A 22,946-nucleotide genomic window follows, 5' to 3' on the forward strand; every position below is an offset into this window, starting at 1 on the left:
GGATGGCAATTCTGATGTTACCCTGGGCACAGAACAAGTGTGCAGTGTCCTCTGTCCTCCCTCCCCTCTGCCAATCCAGGTGGTGTGGTGTTGGGCATAGTCACCTCACTTGCAGTAAGATGGCTTCAGTTCCAGGCCTGTCCCTGCTCTTGACTGCCGGTGTGGTTGTCATTTCAGTTGTCATTTCATCACTGTCTCAGGTCAGGATTAGGAGGATTGGGTGAAATCCTGAATGTCAAAGGGCTTCTAGGTATTGTTTGTTAGGGAGGTGAGAGGAGAGGGAGCCATTGGGTTGGGTATGCCCATGGTGGGTGATCAGTTTTTAGCCAGACACTGTCTGAAAAGGAGAAGGGAAGGGGTGGGCATAGGGGGTTGGTTCCAAAAATACATTTCAAGCTTCTGAGTGTTTGTGAGGGAGGTGTGACCCCCCCCCTCAGTAAATGTACTGTCCTTTTAGATTTAAAAAAATCCCTTTATGTCATTTTTTCACAAAGAAATATTTCACAAGATAGTTATCTAATTTTATGCCCAATTAAAATGGGATGTGTGGAAAGAGAAATACAGAATTTATATCAACACAATGATTTTGGGGGAAAGGCTTATTGTAAAACCTTGGCATCTACACAATGTCTTATGGTATGCACAGTATTTTCAAACATTGCTTTCTGCTCTGCACACTACTCTAGAGAGCAGGTATTAGTACTCTCACCCCAACCCCCCAATTTACACATGGGAGAGGAGACTGGGGGCTGGGTGACATGGTCATTCAGCAGGTTAGTGGCAAAGCTAGAATTTGAACCAACATGTTGCATGAACCTGCTCAGGACCTGTTAGAATTATTTTAATTTTTAAAAAGCTATTTAAAACAACATATTTGGCCAGGCGTGGTTGCTCATGGAGCACTCTGAGAGGTGAGGAGGGAGGATAGCTTGAGCCCACTAGTTCAAGAGCAGCCGGAGCAAGAGCGAGACCCTATTTCTACTAAAAATAGAAAAAATTAGCTGGGTGTGGTGGTGTGCGTCTGTAGTCCCTGCTACTCAGGAGGCTGAGGAAGGAGGATTGCTTGAGCCCAGGAATTGGAGGTTGCAGTGAACTATGATGACACCACTGCACTCTAACCTGGGTAACAGAGTGAGACTTTCAAAAAAACCAAAAAAAAAAAAAAAAAAAAAAAAAACCCAACATATTTATTACTTCAGTTTCTGCAGGTCAGAAGTCTGACATGTGGTTGGGTTCTCTGCTTAATCTCCCTGGGATAAGATTCCAGGTATTCGTTGGGGCTGTGTTCTTCTCTGGGGTTTAGGGTCCTCTTCCAAGCTCACTGAATGTTGTCAGGATTCAGTTCCTTCTCACATCTTCCATGTGGCCCCTCTGTCTTTAAGCCAGCAATGGCTTTTTGAGTCTTTCTCATACTTTGGATCTATTTGACTTCCTCTGCTGATACATCTCCTTACTTCCATTATTTTAAGTTTTAAAGTGGCTATGGGAGTATTCTGTTCTATTTCCCTGCCCTGTAAAGGCAAATGGTTTGCCCAGGTGACAGAATCAGCTTAAAGAAATCACAAACTCAGGGAAGAGTTAGCAACATCTAACAGTTGATTTAAAGCTGTGATGGAGTCTGGTATAGCCTAGGAGTCAGCAGCAACTCTGCTTTTGGCTGGCGTCCTTGGGAGGTCCACTTGGTCTATACCCTGGACAGATTTTCCCAAATGGACTCAGAAGAAAACCTAATCTTACCTTTCTAAAGAAATCCCCAGAAGATTTAGGATTGGATTAAATCTTGTGTCGGATTCAGGAAGCACAACTCCCTTCAAGAGCTGGTTTTAAGTACAGGATGGTGTTTGGATTTGAGTTAACTAGTCACTGCCTGCTGTTGAGGGGCCTGCGGTCCAAAGTCAAGGTCATCACCTCTTCCCCTCTCGCCCCCCAGCAGTACAGGAATGCAGACCCTGAGCAGGTGCTTTAGATGTTTTAAACTAGAATAGCCGTGCTTCTGACTAGAAATAAGATTGGAGGGAGGTGTGAGAGCTTGATTAGTCCCTTATGGTCTTGGACAACTTACAATTTCTTTTGGCCTCAGTTTCCTCATCTAGAAAATTAGGACGTGATTGTTTTCTAGGTTTGGTTTAAATCTAACATTCTAAGGTGGAAAAAAATGTCCAGCCTCCTCTCCCCGCCATGAACCCCATATGCATAAGAGTAGTTAATACAGGGGAAGTCTCCTTATTAGACAAAGAACTTGTAATTTCCAGCAGCAGCTTCTGGGTGCTAAATTATGGATAACTCCAGAAGCACGTGAAGTATATTATCAATTTACTTAAAATGAGCAAATTCAAAGACTATTTGAACTTCATGGTTTGTCTACAGCTCTTAGTGGCTGAAAAGACCTACAACAAAAGTTGCTTGGGGCAATTTCTAGGGACATATTTCTTCTAGTACCTATATGAGAAATATCAGGACCACGGTATCCTTATGTGAGACACACCATGGACTATTTTGTGTCAGTCTAAGTGGCTTGGTATTGATTAATGCAGTATACATTATATATCCTGTGAATTGACTTGAATTGGAGGTACATATGTATATTTGTTAATCAACAGTATTTAGGATAGTTTATATATAATATGTGTATATATGGGTATGAGTCAGTAGAAGATAGAAAGGCATATCTACTTAGGTACAAAGAAATTTTTACTCAGCTTAAATAACAAATTTTATTTTCAAAAGTAGAACAGAACTACTTTTGGACTTCAAAAACAGTTAATTAAAAAATAAAATTTACTGGAATACTCAACAAGCGTTTTAAAATGTTTTTGATGTTTCAATTAAAATGTGCTTATTTTTCCTTGTATTACTTAAAACCCACACTAAGCTGTCCTTACAGACCATTTCTCCCATTGTGACAAAATGTTTCCTCCTAGGGCTTTTAACATTCGAGTAATTTGGAGTGGTCATACTAAAACCCATGCCTAATATTTACATCTGATGCCACAAATATAACCAAGGAAGTAAAACAAAGACTTGAAAAAAAATCGTCAACCTAATTTCCATTACCCGTTTTAAAGAAAACAAAAATGTGTTGATCGCATCCTAAAGTAGAAATGATGAAAAGAGATGGAAATTATTGTGTTCTTTCCCCATTCGCTATTCCTAATCTACGGGATATTTCCCAAACATTTCCACATAAATATCCTCTACTCATGCAGGAACATGAATTCCCCCCTGGAAGGAAGAGAAGAGGATGGGAAGCACTGTCCTAAGTTAGCTGCTGAGGGCTACACTTATTTCACATCTCCTGTTTTATTTTTAAATGTTATTGTTTTAAAAATTCATTTACAAATCATGCTCCATATTATTTTGATTTCATTTTAAAGATAACATTGTAAGTTACTGAAGTAAAGTTAACTTCTTAAAGATGGTGCATCTTTATCTTGTATCCTCCGCTACCCCCAGTGGACCTCTGAGGTGCACATACACCATTTGAGAGGCTGACAGCTGAGCTTGCTGAAGAACGCAAGTCTATTAGGTTGCCATTCTAAACACCAAGCATGTATTGAATGCCTTCTTTCTTTAAAAATTTTTAAATTTTTAATTTAAAAATTGGTACATAATCGTTGTATATCTTTATAGGGTACATATGATGTTTGATAAAGGCATACAATGTGACTTAATCAAATTAGGGTAACTGGGATATCCATCACTTCAGGTATTTAACATTTCTTTGTGTTAGGAACATTCCAGTTCTACTCTTTTAGTTATTTTAAAGTATACCCTAACTTATTGTTGATTACAGTTACTTTGTTGTGCTATCAAATATTGTTCATTCTATCTAACTATACTTTTGCACCCATTAACCGTGGGCACTTTATCCCCACTTCTCCACTACCCTTCCCATCCTCTGATAGCTGTCATTCTATTAATACTCTGTCCCCGTGAGATCGATTGTTTTTAATATTTAGCTCCCACATATGAGTGAGAACATGTGAGATTTGTCTTTTTGTGCTTAGCTTATTTCACTTAACATAATGTTTTCCAGTTCCATCCATGTTGTTGAAAATGGCAACATTCCATTTTTGTGGCTATGTAATATTCCATTGAGTATATGTACCACAAATTCTTTATCCACTCATCCATTGATGGGCACTTAGGTTGATTCCATATCTTGGCTATTGTGAATAGTGCTGCAATAAACATAGGCGTGCAGATATCTTTTTGATATTCCCCTCCTTTGGATATATACCCAGCAGTGGGATTGCTAGGTCATACGATAGTTCTATTTTTAGATTTTTGAGGAATCTCCATACTGTTCTTCATGGTGTTTGCACTAATTTACATTTCCACCAGCAGTGTACAAGAGTTCCCTTTTTTCCACATCCTTCACAGCATTCATTATTGTCTGTCTTTTTGATAACAGCCATTTTAACTGTGGTGAGATGACATCTCACTGTAGTTTTGATTTGCATTGTTCTGATGACTAATGATGTTGAGCATTTTTTCATATACCTGTTGGCCATTTGTATATCTTCTTTTGAGAAATATCTATTCAGATTCTTTGCCCATTTTTAATTAGATTATTTGATTTTTTCCTATTGAGTTGTTGGAGCTCCTTCTATATTCTAGTTATTAATCCTTTTCAGATGGGTAGTTTGCAAACTCCCATTCTCTTTCCTTTGTCGATTGTTTCCTTTGCTATGCAGAAGCTTTTTACCTTGATGTGAGCCCATTTGTCCAGTTTTGCTTTGGTTGTTTGTGCTTTGGGGGCTATTACTCAAGAAGTCATTGCCCAGACCAACGTTCTGAAGTGTTTTCCCAATTTTTTCTTTTGTAGTTTCATAGTTTCAGGTCTTAGATTTGAATCTAAATTCATTTCAATTCGATTTTTGTATATGGTGAGAGAGAGTTTAGTTTCATTCTTCTGCATATGGATATCCAGTTTTCCCAGCACCATTCATCGAAGAAACTGTCCCTTCACCACTGTATGTTCTTGACATCTTTGTTGAAGGTAAGTTCACTATAGCTGTGTGGATATATTTCTGGGTTCTCTATTCTGTTCCACTGGTCTATGTGCCTGTTTTTATGCCAGTGTCATGCTGTTTTGGTTACTACAGCTCTGTAGTATAATTTGAAGCCAGGTAATGTAATTCCTCCAGTTTTGTTCTTTTTCTCAGGATGGAATACCTTCTTTTTGCACAAACAAATGTGCAGCAATTAGTTGCCTCAAGTGACTCAGTCCGGTTTAGGAGAAAGAACACATTGGTCTTCAGAAAGATGAATGACCATGTCAGGTCATGCCTGGTGCATACCAGGTGAGTTGCATAGACAGGTGCTATGAGCCTGTAGAGAAGGAGAGACATTGTTGAAACTTCTCAATTAGGGTTTTGCAGAGATGGTATGTATCAGGGTGTTGAAAGATTGCTAGGATTGTGATTGGCAAGGGCATTACAGAGAGGGATATGATGAAAGCAAGTTGGCCTGGGGAGCTAGAAATCACTGAATGAAACTGAAACAAAGCACTTGTAGGATGGGGGCAGAGAGAGAGAGAGAGAGAGAGAGAGAGAGACTCCTGTGTTGGTAGGTTCTTTTTGTGGTGGGGAGCCATTTCAGAGTCCTGAGTTTGAAGATTGATATGTGCTAAGCTACATTTTAGCAGGTTGATTAATCTGATGGCAAGTAATGTGTCAGTTAAATTGTAAGGGGGAAAACTGGAAGTAGCATGACGAGTTAGGGAACGGTACTGCCATAGTCCAGGTATCATTTAATGAGGGCCTGACCTGGGGTGGTGTCTGCCGGGAATGGAGGGGTGGGGGAGGTAGGAAGAAAATGAGAAAGACCTTATATTAAACAAACACAAAATTAACATTTTGGTAACTATAGCATCCACAAAACTAGTGCTTTTGAAAAGTTTTCCACTATAATGTTTCCTACTTGAACATACTACTGTATTGAATCTTAAGACTTCTGTACAGTTGCTATCAGTCTTACCCAGAGCCAGCTTAGAAATGGTTTTGTTAATGTGAGCCTTAGTCATAGGACCCACCCTTAAATAATTTTTGGAACAAAGCAAGAAATAAATAAAATTACTCATAGGGCATGATGAAGGAGCAGCCTGATTGAATGCATAAAAACTGAGTGGGAGATGTATTTCTACTTGGTTTTATAACTTTAGTTAATGTTTATGGAGGTAGGGGCACAGCAGAGTTTCTTAAAGCAATGCATTAATTCGTGTTTAAGAAACGCTTTCAACCCAACTACCTTCTCTTTTTTTTTTTTTGGGAAAACCAGGAGCACATAACTAACTTGACAAAGAAGGGAAATGGAGCTAAATTCTGAAAATGCTTGGAGGAAGTTAATTGACTACATTGTTTTCATTTACTTGGAAAGGAATTCCCTTTGAAAGTGTATGAGGTGAGGTGTGTCTTTCCCCTCCGCTGCCACTCTGTCTGCTCATTAGATAAACTGATGCAATCTGATGTTATGTGCTTCCATCTTGTATGGGAAGAATGAAACTTGTAGTGATAGCACTTAACAATTCTGTTATAATTGGTGATTAGCTCATCCTTATTAGAATATTCTTTTGCCCCATGCCCATGGAAACCATTTGTTCTCTCTCTGTCTGACAGAGTGGCTGCTGGAACCCTGCTTGGTATGATTGAAACCCAGAGAGCAGAGAAGAGAGAGGAGGAACGTTGTATTCTGGCCAAATTGCCCTTCTGTTAATCAATATCCATTACTTTGGAAGGGGGGAAAAAGGAAAAGCTGCTTATAATGATCAGAGACTGGCGTAGCATTCACTGTAATAAATAGTGTAAGAAAAGCTCAGCTTCCCTAGAGTTCTTATGTGCTAATCAGTGGATGCTCAGGGAGGAAAAGTGAAACTTGGAGAAGTGCTTAGACAGTTTTCCCATAGATGTCGTTATATGCAAATGTTCTTCTATCCAGTTTGTTAATATGTGTGTTGTATTGAGAGGGTGAAAATTTTAAGAACTGAGTCCTATCAAGAAGTCTTTTATAATTAAAAACAATCTCTGGATCTCAGAACGATATTTTTATCTGGTTTCCTCGTAGTTGTTTCTTAGTTGCCAGATATTCATCTAGTTCTTAGCCTTTTCAAACAATGAGCTCTTGGATTTATTAATTTTACTTTTGCTCTCTAATTTATTATTTTGGTTTTAATATTTATTAATTCTTTTTCTGCTTTTCGTACTTATTTTTTTAATTTCCCCTTTTTCTTTTTGAGACAGGGTCTTACTCTGTTGCCCTGGCTAGAGTGCAGTGGTGTGTGGCATCATCGTAGCTCACTGTAACCTCAAACTCCTGGGCTCAAGTGATCCTTTTGCCTCGGCCTCCTGAATAGCTGGGATTATAGATGCAAGCTGCCATGCTTAGTTAATTTTTCTGTTTTTTTAGAGATGGGGGTTTGCTATGCTGTCCAAGCAACTTAAACTTCTGGCCTCAAGCAGTCCTCCTGGCTTGCCCTCCGAAAGTGCTAGGATTACAGGTGTGAGCACCCAGACCTTGCCCTTTTTACCTCTTGAGTTGAATGCATCACATATTTTCATTCGTTCCTGTTTATTTAAAACTATGAATTTTCTTTGCAGTATAACTTTGATAGCCCCCAGTAAATTTTAATAAATACTAATCATTGTCGGTATTTTCTACAAAACAGATAATCATCATACTGATTTTCACTTTCACTCAATAATGCTTTTACTTAGACAGGCTTTCGTTTACAAATATATTTTGCTTTTCCTTAAAAAGATGACAAATTCTAATTTTGCTTATTTTTGCATTGGGGTCATGTTGCTTGTGCAAGCTCTACGTTGGGGAATTTACTCATATTTATTTGTTGAAAAAATTAGAAAATATTCTGTAAATAAGTATTTTCTCCGATGGGTACAAAGTTTGACATATAAATATTGAATCTTGCTTATCTTATTATACAATTCTATTTGTCTTTGTTTAATATCAGTCTACTTGACCTGGGAAGAAGGTATTAGCCTCCCCCTATGCTCTTAATTTTATTAATTTCCTTGTATTTCTAGTGTTTCTTGTGTGTTTTAAAATTATTTAATTTCAATCAAAATAACACATTTTATAACAAACATTGTGTTAGTATATTTTGTTAATATAAATTTAGAAAATATGATAGTATAAGATAAAACAAGAACCGCTGACCTCTTCTTTGTATCTTTAGTAGACTCTCAGGCAACTCCTTTTAACCATTTTGGTTTCAAGTTCATCTGGTGGTGCCTCTGCTTATCTATATATATAGTATGTATTCAGCACAAGTTCTTGTTTGGGAAATTCATTTTGATATAACTACAATATTAATTGATTTCCCACCACGAGTTATGAGGATTTAGTTCACTTATACAAACTCTCTCCACCTTTCCCACCTCCTGTCAATATTAAGTCATTATTTTAAATTCCTTTCTTGGCCACGTTTCCAGTCTTAAAATTAAGACCTCCATTTTCCTTTCCATCAACTGTAGGCAGTATCTCTTGACTCTCCAATTTATAAAATAAAGCTATTAGCATTCCCATCCTTTCCTCTGCCTCTCCTTTTACTCCTACCCCATTTTAATTTGTAAAATCTATCAGTTGTACTTTGATTTTTTTTTCTTATTTCAGCATATTGTGGGGGTACAAAAGTTTAGGTTACGTATATTGCCCTCCCCCCCCCCCCCCGTCAGAGCTTCAAACGTGTCCATCCCCTAGACAGTGCGCATTGCACTCATTATGTAGGTATACACCCATCCCCTACCCCACCCACATCTGCCCGACACCTGATCAATGTTATTCCTAAATGTGCTCTTAGGTGATGATCAGTGAAACCAATTTGATGGTGAGTACATGTGGTGCTTATTTTTCCATTCTTGGGATACAGGAGAGGAAGTATCAGTATCTGGAACATAGAAAATGCTCATCAAATGTTTGCTGTTAATGTTATTTTTATTATTATTATCAACAGGGCAGTGCAATTACTTTGCATGATACTATAATGGTAGATACATATCATTATGCATTTGTCAAAACTCACAGAGTATATGACATCAAGAGTGAACTATAATGACATGATAGACTTTGGGTAACCATGACATGTCAGTGTAGGTGCAACAATTGTAACAAATGTACCACCCTGGTGGGGGATGTTGATAATGGGGTTAGGCTATTTATATTTGGGAGCAGGAGATATATAGGAAATTTCTGTACCTTTCTTTCAATTTTGTTATGAACCTAAAATTACTTTGAAAAAATTAAATTCTTTAAGAAAAGAGGGAGGGAAGGAAGAATAGTAGGCAAGAACTTTGCCTCTAGAGCCAGTTTATTCCTATGTTTGACCCATTCATTACTATCTGTGTGACCCTGGGCAAATTATGTAACCCCAATGCCTTTTTTTTTTCAATTGGTAAAATGGGAAGAAGAGTTGTTTGTACATCCAATATCTAGTACCTAGTAAATGGTCGTTAAATGTTTGTTATTATTTTTGTTATTACCAATACATTTCCAGGTAGATTGTATTTATTTTCTGCCTCATATATAATTTGATCCTTTACACTTACATTATCAATAGATTGATTCTAAAAGTTGAAACCAAGTAAATATTTTCATTTTATGAATATCTAACTATATTCATTATAGAGTTAAGCTGTGTGCTATGATTATTTCCTTAACTAGAGAGCCACTTAAAGGAGAATAAGGAGAATGTTGAAGTCCAAAATGCTACATTTTTGGACCATGCCTTTGTTAAATAGTTTTTCATTTATCCTGGATTTTCTGATGGCCTTTTCTTTTTCTAACTGAGAAAAGAAACATTCATCTTTATTATTATGTCATTATTTTTAAGATTCCTAATTATTCTATATATTGCTTGCAACTTGTTGTATTCTTTGTTTCAGAATCCATTGTGGTGCTGTTCTAATTGGTTAATTTCTTTTATATTGGTACCATGACTTTCTTGTATAACTTTTTGCTTTTTGCTGGGTGTACTGCGTATCTTTTTTATTGCACCTGTGATTCTATCATATATCCAGGCCCTTCCTCTTCTCAAATCCTGTCTATTAAATGATGTTTTCCCTTTCCCCAGTGACTTCCCACCTAGAGCCCTCCTTCTTCCTGCCTCGACCTTTACCTCTAGATCAGTTTCATATCTATCATGCTGGGACCTCCTTTTCCTGCTCCTGGTTCCGGTTTACTGTTTTCTGGATCCAATGTCTTTTTTTCCTTTGGTTTATTCCCTTACTAAAATGAGTGCGGGAGGCAAACTTTCTGAGTCCTTGCTTGTCTGATTTTTTTTTAAAGTATTCTTTCATATTTAATTAACAATTTGGCTGAGTATTGAATTTTAGGTTGTACATTATTTCCCCTCAGAATTCTAAAGACATTAATTCTGTATCTTTCAATATCTAGTTAGTTTGCAGGGGATTTGTTTTTTCTCTGTTCTTAATTTTCACAGTAATGTTTATAGCCATGAGTCCTTTTCCTTCATCCTGCTTATTAGTTGGTAAATCTTTTCAATTTGAAGACACACTTTTTTATTAAGCCCTGGGAAATTTCCTTTTATTATTTCTTTGCCCCCATTTTCTCTTTATAAAAGCTCTAGTAAATACTGAATTCTCTGAGTTGATGTCTCACTATTTCTCTGATGTTTTTCATTTCTTTGTCTTTTTGTTCTCCTTTATGAGAGACTTCCTCTATTGTTACCTTTTATCCTTTGTATTAATATTTTATTGTGTTCCTTAGCAATCATGTTTTTAATCTCCAAGAGCCCATTTTTGTTTTCATATTCCCCTTTTCCATGGCATCCTGTTATAGATGCAATCTCTAATCTAATTTCTCTAAGGATACTAACTAGAATCTTACTTTTAAAAACAGTTCTTCACAGTTCATTTCTTTTGTGTTACAGGCTTCTTTCAAATGTTTGATGTCTTTTGAATACTTACAATGAGAGAATTGAATGGTCAGCAGCTCAGTGTATGTGGTTGAGTTCTGTTGACTCGGTAGGCTTCTCTCCAAGCTGAGTGATTGGGGAGTTTATACTTTACTGCAGGGAATTTATGCTTTGTACCATAGCTCTCTGAGTGCTACAATTAGGAAGACTTTTCTCTTATGTGCCAATGCCTATGCTAATTGCCCTAGTTTTCGACAGACATTTTATTGATTTTCTTTTGAAATGACTATTTATTTATTTACATATTTTTGGCCTGGCAGAAGAGGAGGAGGCAGATAGAAAGCCGCAGTTGGCTGTTCCTTATATAGACTTTCAACCAATTCCCCTGTTTTCGTATCCAGTCTTCACTGTGTTATGTATATGCTTCTTCCTAGTCCAAATCCTCTTTTGGGTCTGTAAAGTGAGTTAATTCCCTTCATTGCAGCAGCACCTTCCTTCCTAATTTATATATTAGGTGGCTACTTTCTTGGCTCTGCTTTATTCCTTGGTCAATGTTTTTTCATCTGTGGTCTATATTCTGGCAATTTATTAAACTCTCTCACCCTCTGATGGTCTGCTATCATTATTCTTTATTTTGGGAGGCTTATCATTTTAAAACTTTACTTCTATAGTTATTATGGGTTTCATAGAAAGAGAAGAGATATTTTCTTCACACCTACCATTCTGAAATGGAATTCTGTTTTATATAATTAAACACACATGCTGTGTTTAGTGCAAATGTGTTCATGGCTATTATACCTATACTTAAATTCTACCTTGTACAAAATAAAATTACTCTCTTTTGTCTCTTTTAATACTTTTTGTCTTGAATTTAACTTTAATATTATTAATATTATAGCTTTCATTTTCTTTTTAACAGCTATAATTTTAAAATCTTTATTTTATTATTTATATTGACCAGATAATAGAGTTCTCATCTATCCTTCCTCACATGTCATTTTCTCTATTATTAAATCTTTAGCGATTTCATGCTAAGATAAATACAACATCTGATCAAGGTGGAGAATATGATTTATAGAAGATCACCAGGAAAACTTCAGTAATAGTATCACAGGAAGGTGTAAGTCCAAGATCTGAAGAAAGAGTCCAGTATTAGCAATGGAGAAGATTTAATATGTTTCTTATCTCAGAGCTATTTTAATTATAGAGGGGCCAATTGCTTGAAAATTTAAAGAATACATATTAATATGGATTTGGAAAGAAAAAATACCTTAGTTCTGTGATTGAATACTTACTTGCTTTACCTTGGACAAATTATTTATAAAGCTCCTACTGTGAACTAACCTTTGCTGGGTATATGGGATACATAGACAAATGAAGTATGAACTATGCCTTGAATATGCTCTAAAAATGAAGAGAGAGACATGTAACCAAGTAATTTAATACAGTGTCCTAAGTGTAATAATTAAATACATTCTAAGTAGACTGAAGTGATCAGTTTACCTTGAGTTTGGGCCCAGAAAAGATTCCAAATAACTGTGGCTCTAATTTTCCATCTTGACTGCAAAGACTCTTGTAAAAGATATGCTAATTCTGTGGTATTATACCTCCAGAAACACTGCTTTACTTTCTTAAAATAATGGCCTTTGTGCATGTGAGTGAATTCAGAGATGGTACTCAGGTGTATAAGTCAGAATCCATCCAGAAAACAGAACCACACAGTAATTAGAATAAAGAAACTTTAATAGAAAGAATTACTATCCATATGGGATTAAAGTATTGCAAGATTGGCTAGTAAAGAAGTAAAGAGAACTCTAAAGAATTTAGGAATCACAGGCACAAGGAGCAGCCATATAGGGCTGAGAGAGAGCACCCAAGGAAGAGGATTTCCTCTCTCTCAGGGCTAAGACACAGACTATCTCAGGAACTCAGGGACACTAACATTGGATAGTGGAGGATCTCTGGGATGCTAGGCTTGTGGAACTTCCTGGAAATCTTCCCTCTCAGGTGCTGGGGAACCCATTTACAGGGAGGTACCATGCCTTGCAATTCAGTGCAAAGTTGCCTGAGGGGCTGTGGGGGAAGCTACTGGCCTTGGAGTGCTGCTGGCTGCCATGTGCTGCAGGAGCCAGTTCCCTGCAGGAATTGTTTATTATAGGTGTCTGGTAATGGAGAAGCCATGCACTGCAGGAACCCAGTGCTGGAGAAACTGGGTGCTGTCGGAGCCTGGGAAGAGGAGCAGACCAGAACCACAAAGAAAACAATACCCTTTCTCCTCCAATGACTCTCCATTTCCCTCCACTGACAAAGCTTAACATTGTGCCAGCTGGCAAAAAAGGAAAATGTAAAAGGCCCATATCCATTTTTAGAGAATAGGCTATGAAGGGTGGGTTTCAAGCTTTGAGGCAAATAAATTGACAACTGATACAATGGGATAGATTTTTGTGACTTTCTCTGAAATGGATCGTCTCTTTGAAAGTTCACATCACAGTTCAATGTTCATGCCTTATGTTCTACGGATGGCCTACTGGTTTTCTTACTTTCAATATTTGCTTAAAAAACTTTTGACATTTCCATTTCAAGTTTTCTCTTGAAGACTAAAGTTCAGAAACATGTCTGGCTTCAAGGTGCTGTTTCTCTGCCCTGATAGAACAAAGAAATTTTGTAGTTTTTTATTTATGGAGTTCTAAATTTGTGATTCCTTGGTTAGCTAGTCTAGCCACTCACTGCATCTTTCCATAATATAATAACTCTGGTCATCGTTATCTTTCTCTGGTCCCTCCCTTCTCATTGTAAGCTACAGCCTTAGCCTTAGCCTTCTTGACAACTCAAGGAGTTCAGGATTTCCTCTAGTTGAGAGTTGGAATTAGTTTCATAATCCCTCAGGATTGATTGTGATACTCCAGAAGTATTGCACAGAATGGAACACATTCCAAACGTGGTGTCTAGCATAATATCGATATCAGACAAATTCACTCCCTGTAATCAAGATATTGTGTATTTCTTGGCAGTTGGATTTCAGGTCTTTTAGCTCTATAGACTTTCTGTTTCTTGGTTTTGAGGAAGTTTAGCAAGTGATATGGTACAGTGTGGAGCCACTTATGTGTTAAAAGAGATACATTGTGACAGATTTCAGTGATGGAAAAATGGGAGTGGGGACCTGCACTTGGCAAGGTGATTAAGAGGGACTTTCGACAAATATAGAGGGCAAGTTATTGAGGTCTCAGAAGAGGGAAAATGGTAGTCCTTACAAAGAAACAGTGATGTACACACTGAACGAACAAAGGAGCAACTCAACAAGGATCAATGACTAAGGATGAAAGCACGTTCTGGAAACACCGACCCAACAAAGGCTGGCAGAACCATAGAACTGAGCCAAAACCTCCTCTTTGGCATTCTTTCCAATGCTTGTGGAATCCTTTGGTAATGGGTATGTATCCAGTAAGAACTGAGATTTTGTAAGACCTTTTAGCAATGACACATAATCTGAAGGATTCATGCTTGCCACATAATCTTTTTTTTTGACAGTATTTTTTTTATTTCAGCATATTATGGGGGTACAAAAGTTTAGGTTACGTATATTGCCCATGCCCCCCCACCTACCTGAGTCAGAGCTTCAAGTATGGCCATCCCCCAGACGGTGCACATCACACTCACACATAATCTTATTTTTTGATAGTTGTGATAATAATATATTTGAAAGTCCACTATGTGTCAGGTGCTTTGGCATTATCATTTAAAACGATATTTACCACCACTCACAAGGTGCAAGTTATAATCATTTTTTATGAGAAAACTGTATCTTACGAAGTGCAGATAACTTGATGTGGTAAAGCAGGGCCAAGTTTGGGACCTGGGTATCTGCACAGGCAGACATCACAGCTCTTTTGTTCACTTGGTATTCCTAGTGGCTTGGGTAGTGTCTTTTACATGATAGGTGCTGAGTAAATATCTGTTGAATGAATGATTTCCATATCTGAATGCTTTCCATTCTATTCATTATTTCATATTGATATTCTTTGAGAGTTTGGGCCATGGCCTTCCTATTTCTGTATAGCAGATATTCCAGTGGGTTCTGAGAGTGAGAAGATACCAGATGAAGGTAGTAGTTTTGAACTGGTGATATCCGGAGGGCCTTGTAGGAATGGGCAATTGGCTAAGGCTGGCATAAACTTTATAGGAGTCATGGCAGACCTATGGAGAGAAATCATCATTTAGTAAATGGTTTTGTCCTTTTATTTAATAGAGTCTTTTTTTTTTTTTTTTTTTTTTTAGAGATAGGGTCTTGCTCTGTCATCCAGGCTAGAGTGCAGTGGTGTGATCATAGCTCTCTGCAGCCTTAAACTCCTGGGCTCAAGTAATCCTCCTACCTCCTGAGTTGCTGGGACTAGAGGCATGTACCACCAGGTCCAGCTCATTTTAAAATTTTCTTTTGTGGAGATGGGGTCTAGCTATATTGCCCAGGCTGGTCTCGAATTCCTGGCCTCAAGCAATCCTCCTGCCTCAGCCTCCCCAAATGCTATGATTATAGGCATGAACTACCACTCCCAGCCATTTAATAGATTTAATATAAGAATCTTTGGCCAGGCGCAGTGGCTCACACCTGTAATCCTAGCACTCTGGGAGGCCGAGGCGGGTGGATCGCTCGAGGTCAGGAGTTCGGGACCAGCCTGAGCAAGAGCGAGACCCCGTCTCTACTAAAAGTAGAAAGAAATTATCTGGCCAACTAAAATATATATAGAAAAAATTAGCCGGGCATGGTGGCACATGCCTGTAGTCCCAGCTACCCGGGAGGCTGAGGCAGTAGGATCGCTTAAGCCCAGGAGTTTGAGGTTGCTGTGAGCTAGGCTGACACCACGGCACTCACTCTAGCCTGGGCAACAAAGCGAGACTCTGTCTCAAAAAAAAAAAAAAAAAAAAAAAAAAGAATCTTTAATCTCTAGGAAGTGTAGAGCCCAAGGGGGAGTGCATGGGAGGTTCTCAGGAAGTCTGTTGATACTGAAATTGAATGCAAAATTGTACTGTCTATTTATTTTTCTGGGAAGAGTGTACACAATATTTAGGTGTCTGTGATACTAAAAAGATTAACAATATTCACTGGGAATACTTATCATTTAAATTCTGGTAAATAGGTATTTTTGTGTAATGTTGGAATTACAAAGAAGCATTGTTTTTGTTGGTTTTTATTAAAAGGAGAAATTTCATTTTTTCCTACAAATAATGGATTTTAAAGTGTTTTTAGTTATAGTTGACATTTCTGAGCTTAGGCCTGGGGCATATCTCTTATTGACAAGCCTAAGTCACTTATGACATTGAACCCCAGAAGAGAATATTAATTAATTTCCAATTTACTTGGAGGCAGGATGAAAATAAGCTGGTCTCTCCTTCTGACCACCCAAGCTGCCAGTTACTGTGAATACTTTTCCTTGTTCCTTCATGTTTTGGATCCAAACTAGCTAAATCAGGGTCTTTGGGAGGTTTTCTCTAAATAAGCTAGTGAGCATTTACCTATTTCTAAACAAAACCAAATTGCCTGCCTCATTTTGGCAATCAAATCTCCGTGGCCGCTAGCAAGTTTGCTTCTGCTTTGATCTGTGATGTGTATGACAATATATTTTTTGGCTGCTCTAAAGCAGACTGCCAATTAGATCCAAATGTGTCAGACTCGGAGAGGGTACCAGTGGCCAAGTTTCCATTAGTGGTTACTACTGATTGATGCTCGCAGCATTCTGTTCATTTAGAAATAGAAACCTATTCTCATCTTTAATCTTGGGGTTGGGAGTGGAAGTAATGGGGAGGAGAAAGTCCTAGAACACAATTAAGTCTCTTTGTATCTCTCAGCTTTTAACTGTTGTTTTCCCTTTAACACAGGGCAGATTCAGAATATTAGGAAGCTGTGATTTTCTCGCTCAGGCTAGGGCATGCTACTCGTTTTCTCAGAGATACAAGGATGAAGGGAAAAGGAAAGAAAGGTACTTTTGTTGACAAACAGCTCTGTGCCTGCAACTGTGTTAGATGCTTTCACATGCGACCTCATCCGGTTCTCTAACTCTAGAAAACAAGCATTAGTATGCTGCATACTGTTGAGGAAACTGCAGTTCGGGGAAGAAAAAGACATTCTTCTGTATTGTGCGCATTATAAGTGGCAAAACAAATTCAAACAGGCATCTGTTGGCTTCAACATCCTGTGCTATTTCCACTCCACTGTATAATAATGTAAGTGATTACGGTGTTAATCCTTCTAGGACCAGAAAAGAGCTTTATGAAAGCCTTGAGTGCACAATGGGAACAGGAACAATTCTAGTCTGAATAGCTTATTCAGACTAGAAGCTTACCTGTGAGTCACCAAGGGCCAATACAAAAAAAAAAAAAAAATAAGACCAGGAACCTAATTTCTAGATTTCAACCTTTGCATTAATACTTACAAATGGACTGCTGTCCCCCTCCCCACCCCATCCCCCCAGTCCTGGGTTATACTTTCTTGAAACCATAGTCTTGTTCCGAGAAGTAAACTGTGCCAGGGGAAAGAATGTAGGAGAAAAGAGAAAAGCAAACCTCTTTTCTTTGTAATGAATCATATTGTCTGCACTTGGATTTTCAATGACACCAGCCGAGCTGGTTTCTGCTCCTCTCTTAAGAAGGATCTTAATGACGGATCATAGGGCCTGAATCTCATTTGTGGTACCAATTAATTCTGGAAACTCAAAAGTGCATTCATTTGAATTTATGTTTAATGTTTTTTCTTTCTCCTTCATGCTTGTTTTCTAGGAATGTAATTTCATGTTTGAAATTGCATTACACAAAAGTTGGTGAAGTATACTTCACTACAGCTCTTTAGGTAAGGGAGGTTCATTTAGCTGTGGTGTACAGCCTAGAGCAGAGGTTGGTAAACTTTGTCTATAAAGTGCTATACAGTAAATATTTTAGGCTTTGTAGGCCATATGGTCTCTATGGTAACAACTCAACTCTGTTACAACATTGTAGTGTGAAAGCAGCTATAGATAACATGTAAATGAATGAGTGTGGTTGTGTTCCAATAAAACTTTATTTACAAAAACAGGAGCGAGGCCAGATTTAGCTTGTGGGCTATAGTTTGCCAAACCTTGGCCAAGAAGTTATCTCAGGTTTTTCTATATATGAGACACCCACTGCCAAGCACATAGTAAGAGCTCAATAAATGTTTCTAAGTAACTGAATACATATGTAAAGCAACAACAGAACTCTTTCCAAGCTTTATAACAAGAAACTATTATAAATTAAGAAAGGAGTTGGTAGGAGTAGATGCAATTGATAGCTAGAAGCATAAAGCATGAGAAGTTAGGGCCTCAAGAAGTTGAAGGCAAATTTTCATGCAGAATTCAAGCTTCCTCACTCTATTTTGGTCCGCGCGCTGGGAAGAAACCAGAGAGTAGATGCATTCTTGGGAGAGGAACATCTCTGGGGGTGTGCAAGGGGCTAGCAGGTTTGCTTGGGTCAAACTTGTTCAGAATCACTGTAGTGTAAGGAAAAGGAGGGGGAAGATAGGGGTGGATGGACAGGTAGGGAAGGACCAAATCCTGAAGACACCTGAAGGAGTCAGCTTGCATCTCCAAGTTGATTGGGGCATGGCTGAAGAATTTTGAGCAAGGAAGTGATGTGATCAGACTTAAATATTCAAAAAATTACTCTAATTGCTTTGTGGAAGGAGGTTCAGTAACAAGCAGGGAGAAAAGCCATGAACCTGATATAATCAGCTGGATGTAGTGTAGTGATGGTGGGTATGGAAAGGAGGGGAAGGGCACAGGAGCTGTTTAGAGGGACTGAACCCCCTGGATACAAGGAGAAGTGAAGCAACCAGAATGACTCTGGGCTTCTGTCTCAGCAGCTGGGTGCGTGGTGGGGCCTTAGACTATGATAAATAAACAACATATTTCTATGCATTAGCTTTTGAGGGCATGGACGTGGGAGTCCAGGGTGTGTTGTGTATTTTTCCAGATACGCTGGATGAGGAGGACCTGAACAGAGGTGGCAGTCCCCAGGCTAGTTGCTCAAGTCAGGGTGGGGTCCATGCAAAGGTCTGTAACCAGTTTACAGCAGTGGCCCGACTGCCTCTACGGAGAAGTGAAGCGCCCTGGCCAGATCGAATTCAGATGTAGCTGCAGAGCCCTGGGGTACTCGGCCTCTTCAAATACCACTGGGTTGAAACCACTGTGGAGGGCAATGTGTCCCTGTTGTCTGACCTCCTTTGCCACTTCTTACTAATGGAACATATTCTAAGTGTCAAAGTCAGTCAGTTCTGAAGGGGAAAAAAAATCCCTCTTTTGCTTTTTTACCATACGCAAATGTCTTAGGCATCCTGGCAGTGAGGGCACAGAGCCCTGTGTCCATCTGGGACTCAGCCAGGCCCCACAGAGCGCACTCGTGAAACCCATGGGGGGAGACAGAGAATTGGAAGGAGCCTCCTCATTGTTCTGGAAGTGGGAACATATGTCAGGAACATTGTTCCAGCCACTGCAAAAGGGCTCCCAGCATCGCCTGTTGGCTGAAATTATGTGTTCATCTGGTGACAGTGGCAGCTGCAGGTCCAGCCTGTGAGTGACCATCGGAAGGGTGGGTGGATGCTCAGAGAGCAGTGTGGGAAGTTACAGCTTTGTAGGACACCAGCCCCCTCCCCGGGAGCTCAGCTCAGCGCCCCTCCAAAGGTCTGCATGCAAGGAATTGTGGGTGGGAGGCAAATTGAACATGTGATTGACTAGACATAGGTTCTTTAGCTAGAGAATGCTTACAGATTACAGCAAACAGGACTCTGAATTGAAATGCAGTGTCATTCTCATTAGGGATCCAGGAAGTCTTTGAAAGTTTCAGCCTGGGTGAGTTGCTTTTCAGGTAAAACCAGTCCTTAAACCGTAGCTGAACTGGGAGTGCAGCTTCAGGCAGGTAGGCGGATTATAGTACACACAGAGAGGAAACGGCCACGAAAGTTGGAGAAGAAAGCTTTTCCATCTTCTAACTTCTCTCTGGATCCTTCTGTTCTTTCTTGTCTCTTAAAATGCTCTCTCCTGATATTATGGCAAAGAAAGAAGCCCCTGGGACCTGGTTTTAGACACAAATGAACAATTTGGTAAGGGGACTTTTGTTCAGTCCAGTTTAGCAGCCTGTGTTGAATGTTTGCTATGGGCCGGGCGTTGTGCTTTGGATGAAGGTCAGAGGAGGGGTATTAAAAACAGGACACAGGTCCTCGCTCCTAAGGTGCTCATGGTCTATGGGGGAAGACGGTACGTTTTAAAGTAATCGTTACACAAATCAGACTGTGGTAAGTGCTTTAGGAAAGGTATAAACAAGATAGACAAGTAGAATTATTCTGACTAGAGACAGAGGAGAGGCTTCAGGAAAGAACTGACATGGATGGAGAGAGGGTGGAAGAGGAAGATGGCACCAGTGAGAGATAGACAAAGCACTAGAATGTTCTGAGAGGAAACGTCCCCACATAGACTGCCAGATGAGTGACAGCGTAGAGCCACTTGATTAACTTGCTTCTCTCAGGGCCCTGGAATTTGGGACATCCTCATAGTTAGGAAAGTTTAACACCTGACTGAGAGTCTGAGACAGGCTCGACAGGGCTTGCTCCTCGCCGAGGGTGGGGGATTCCACAGAAATGACAACCACAAAGGCCTCTGTCTGACCTTTCCTAGGGAAATGCCTAAGCCAGAGAAGGAGAACACTGGAGTTTTCCCTGCCCTGTCTTTCCTTAGTTAATATTTACTGAGAGTCCTTTCCTGGGTGCTGTGGAAACCCCCTGATCACAAGGAATGTGCAGACAGAGGGAGGAGATACAGAAGTTGATTTTATCGCTTAAAATACAAAACTGACGTTTTTCAGAGACCCTGCAGGTACTGCAACCACTCCTCTATCGAAGCACTTCTCTTAGGCCTCTATGCTATACAAGCCATGACAACAAGAACAGGCCTTCACGAAGTCTTGCTTTGTGTATTTTTTGAGACTTGCATTTCTGGAAAGTTGACTAAATTATACATTCACCTCATTTTGATTCAGCAACTGCCTCCGGAGATGATTCAATTGGAGTGTTATGTGGTATTTTCAGGGTCAAAAAAGCCTATCCTAAGAAAAGTGGGGAGAGGCAGAGGTGACCCTACAAGCCCTACAGAAGAGGTGGTGTGAGGTGGGAAGTGTGGATGGGGCAGGAATTCACATTTACTGAATAATTTTACCCACTAGGCACCGTGCTGGGTACTTTGTAGGCAATATCTTAGTCTTCAAGATGCCCTGTATGAAATAGGTGTTATTCCTATGTAACGATGAAGACACTGAGGCTCTAAGTGGTTGAGTAACTCCCCTAAGGCCCACCTACTCAGCAATGATGCAGTCGTGATTCACAGCCCAGAAGCCAGGGCTTGCACCACCTGCTCAGCTGCTACCAGAGAGTCCTGCTCTATCACAAAACAAACAGTGCTGTTCTTTCACTGTGCTAATACCAGGAAAGGAGAAAGTGCAAACAGTACTACTCCATCAAGCAGCCTTGCTGCTGCTAGGCTAAAACTTCTCAAACTTTTTTATACAGCCCTGTAGTAAGAAATACATTTTATGGGAAGACCCGGTACAGTTTTATATGTAAAATTTCCGAAGTTTAATGAAACAATTCTTACATTTACTACATGGGAAGTGTTGTGGATTTCTGTTGAGGTAATCTGTTCTGCTGGTTCAATTTAAAAAAATGCTGACGTGATCCCAAATCTGCAAATTGGGGGTGGCCTGTATAGGGAAAGCACTCTTTGGTAGTAACAGATTGGAGATTTGTTTCTAGCTTTGCATAAAGGAATTTTGACAACCTCTTTCCTCTCTTGCATATGCTTCTCTAGCTAAGGACCCGATGTTCCCCTTTTATGACTTATTTTTTCCATAAAGGCTCTCTGGTTCCATTCTCCATAAAAGAAAGCGGGAATACTATGTGATCTCTATGAGCCTTTCCCTTTACTGGTGTGTAAGGTTACACCCCGTAGCATACTCTGCTTCCTCACCTGCCTGTGGACAAAGGGCTGTAGTGTGGCCCTCGATCATGGGGGAGTTTTGAATGTGATGAAGCTGATCATGTCTGCTTTTGAAAAATTTTTCCCTTGTCTAGGTCAGGATTAGAGATTTTCCCTTATGACGCCTGCCTGTGAGTAAAAAGAGCTTTTAAAACAGCACTCTTTTACTTCAATCACTGCAATTTTTGCTAGAGTTGGGTTCCCTGGCACCATCCCACATGGTGTTCAAGAGGGTTGGGGAGAGAGGTAATGTTTGGTGAGAGGGGCTTTACGGTTCAATCTACTCTGGGAGGCTCCCGTCTGAAGATCTGTGGGAAGGAACCTACAGGAACGATCTTTTGGAAACCACTTTGTGTGCCCTGAAGGACTAGGCAGACATGAGCAATTACTGCTGTTGGATGTGGTGCTGAGTAAGAGAAAAGCCTTTATCCCGACTGTAAAAGACGGCAGGCATTTCCTGGACCCAAGTGGGGACTGTAACAGAGTGTGGCTCTTTCCCTGGCCACAAAAACGTTGTTGCCTTTACCTGACCCACACATCAAATATTTATGGATTCCTCGTGATATGCTAAGAATTGTGCCAAGTTTTTGTGGAGGCTGAAAACAAATGAGAGATGCTCTCGGCGCTTTCGGTGCTTATAATTGATCTTCAGGGAGAACAGAAATGAGAAAAAAAAAAGGTGAAAAGTCTGTGAGGGTGTGTAATTCAGTGCTAACTGGTGAGCGCAGCCCATGGAGAAAAGCTGAATGGTTGGGCTGGGCAGAGGAACTCAGACCTGTCTTGCGCTCTGGGAAGGAATGTCCACGTTGGAAATGAGAGAGAGCAGCGAGGAAGCAGCAGAGGTCTGTTTATCTGGAAAACTCTACTCAGTAACCTGTGACCCTTGGGATTTATTTCAGCTTCTTTGTGGTATTGATTAAATGCCACAAAGAAGGGCTCGTGGCAGCCCATGCACTATAGTATCCACTTAAGGTCTTGGTAAGGACTTAACTGAAGGACCGTGGTTTCTGCATCTTGGTGTCTTAGTTTGC

The 22,946-nt window shown here is 39.6% G+C and overlaps 1 long non-coding RNA gene across 4 annotated transcripts in view; it reads left to right on the top strand.

Annotated features, from left to right (window-relative positions):
- The first annotated feature begins 19,607 nt into the window (after positions 1-19,607).
- LOC123638321 overlaps positions 19,608-22,946 on the top strand; it is an 83,093-nt gene continuing 79,754 nt past the window's right edge. For 3 of the 4 annotated variants that reach the window (XR_006735305.1, XR_006735312.1, XR_006735313.1), the window contains exon 1: positions 19,841-19,991. This is a non-coding gene — a long non-coding RNA (uncharacterized LOC123638321). Of the gene's footprint in view, positions 19,741-19,840; positions 19,992-22,946 lie in introns of those variants that run through there. The other variant, XR_006735308.1, reaches the window with a different exon arrangement.

The sequence above is a fragment of the Lemur catta genome, chromosome 5 (assembly GCF_020740605.2).
Source record: "Lemur catta isolate mLemCat1 chromosome 5, mLemCat1.pri, whole genome shotgun sequence".
Lineage (NCBI taxonomy): Eukaryota > Metazoa > Chordata > Mammalia > Primates > Lemuridae > Lemur > Lemur catta.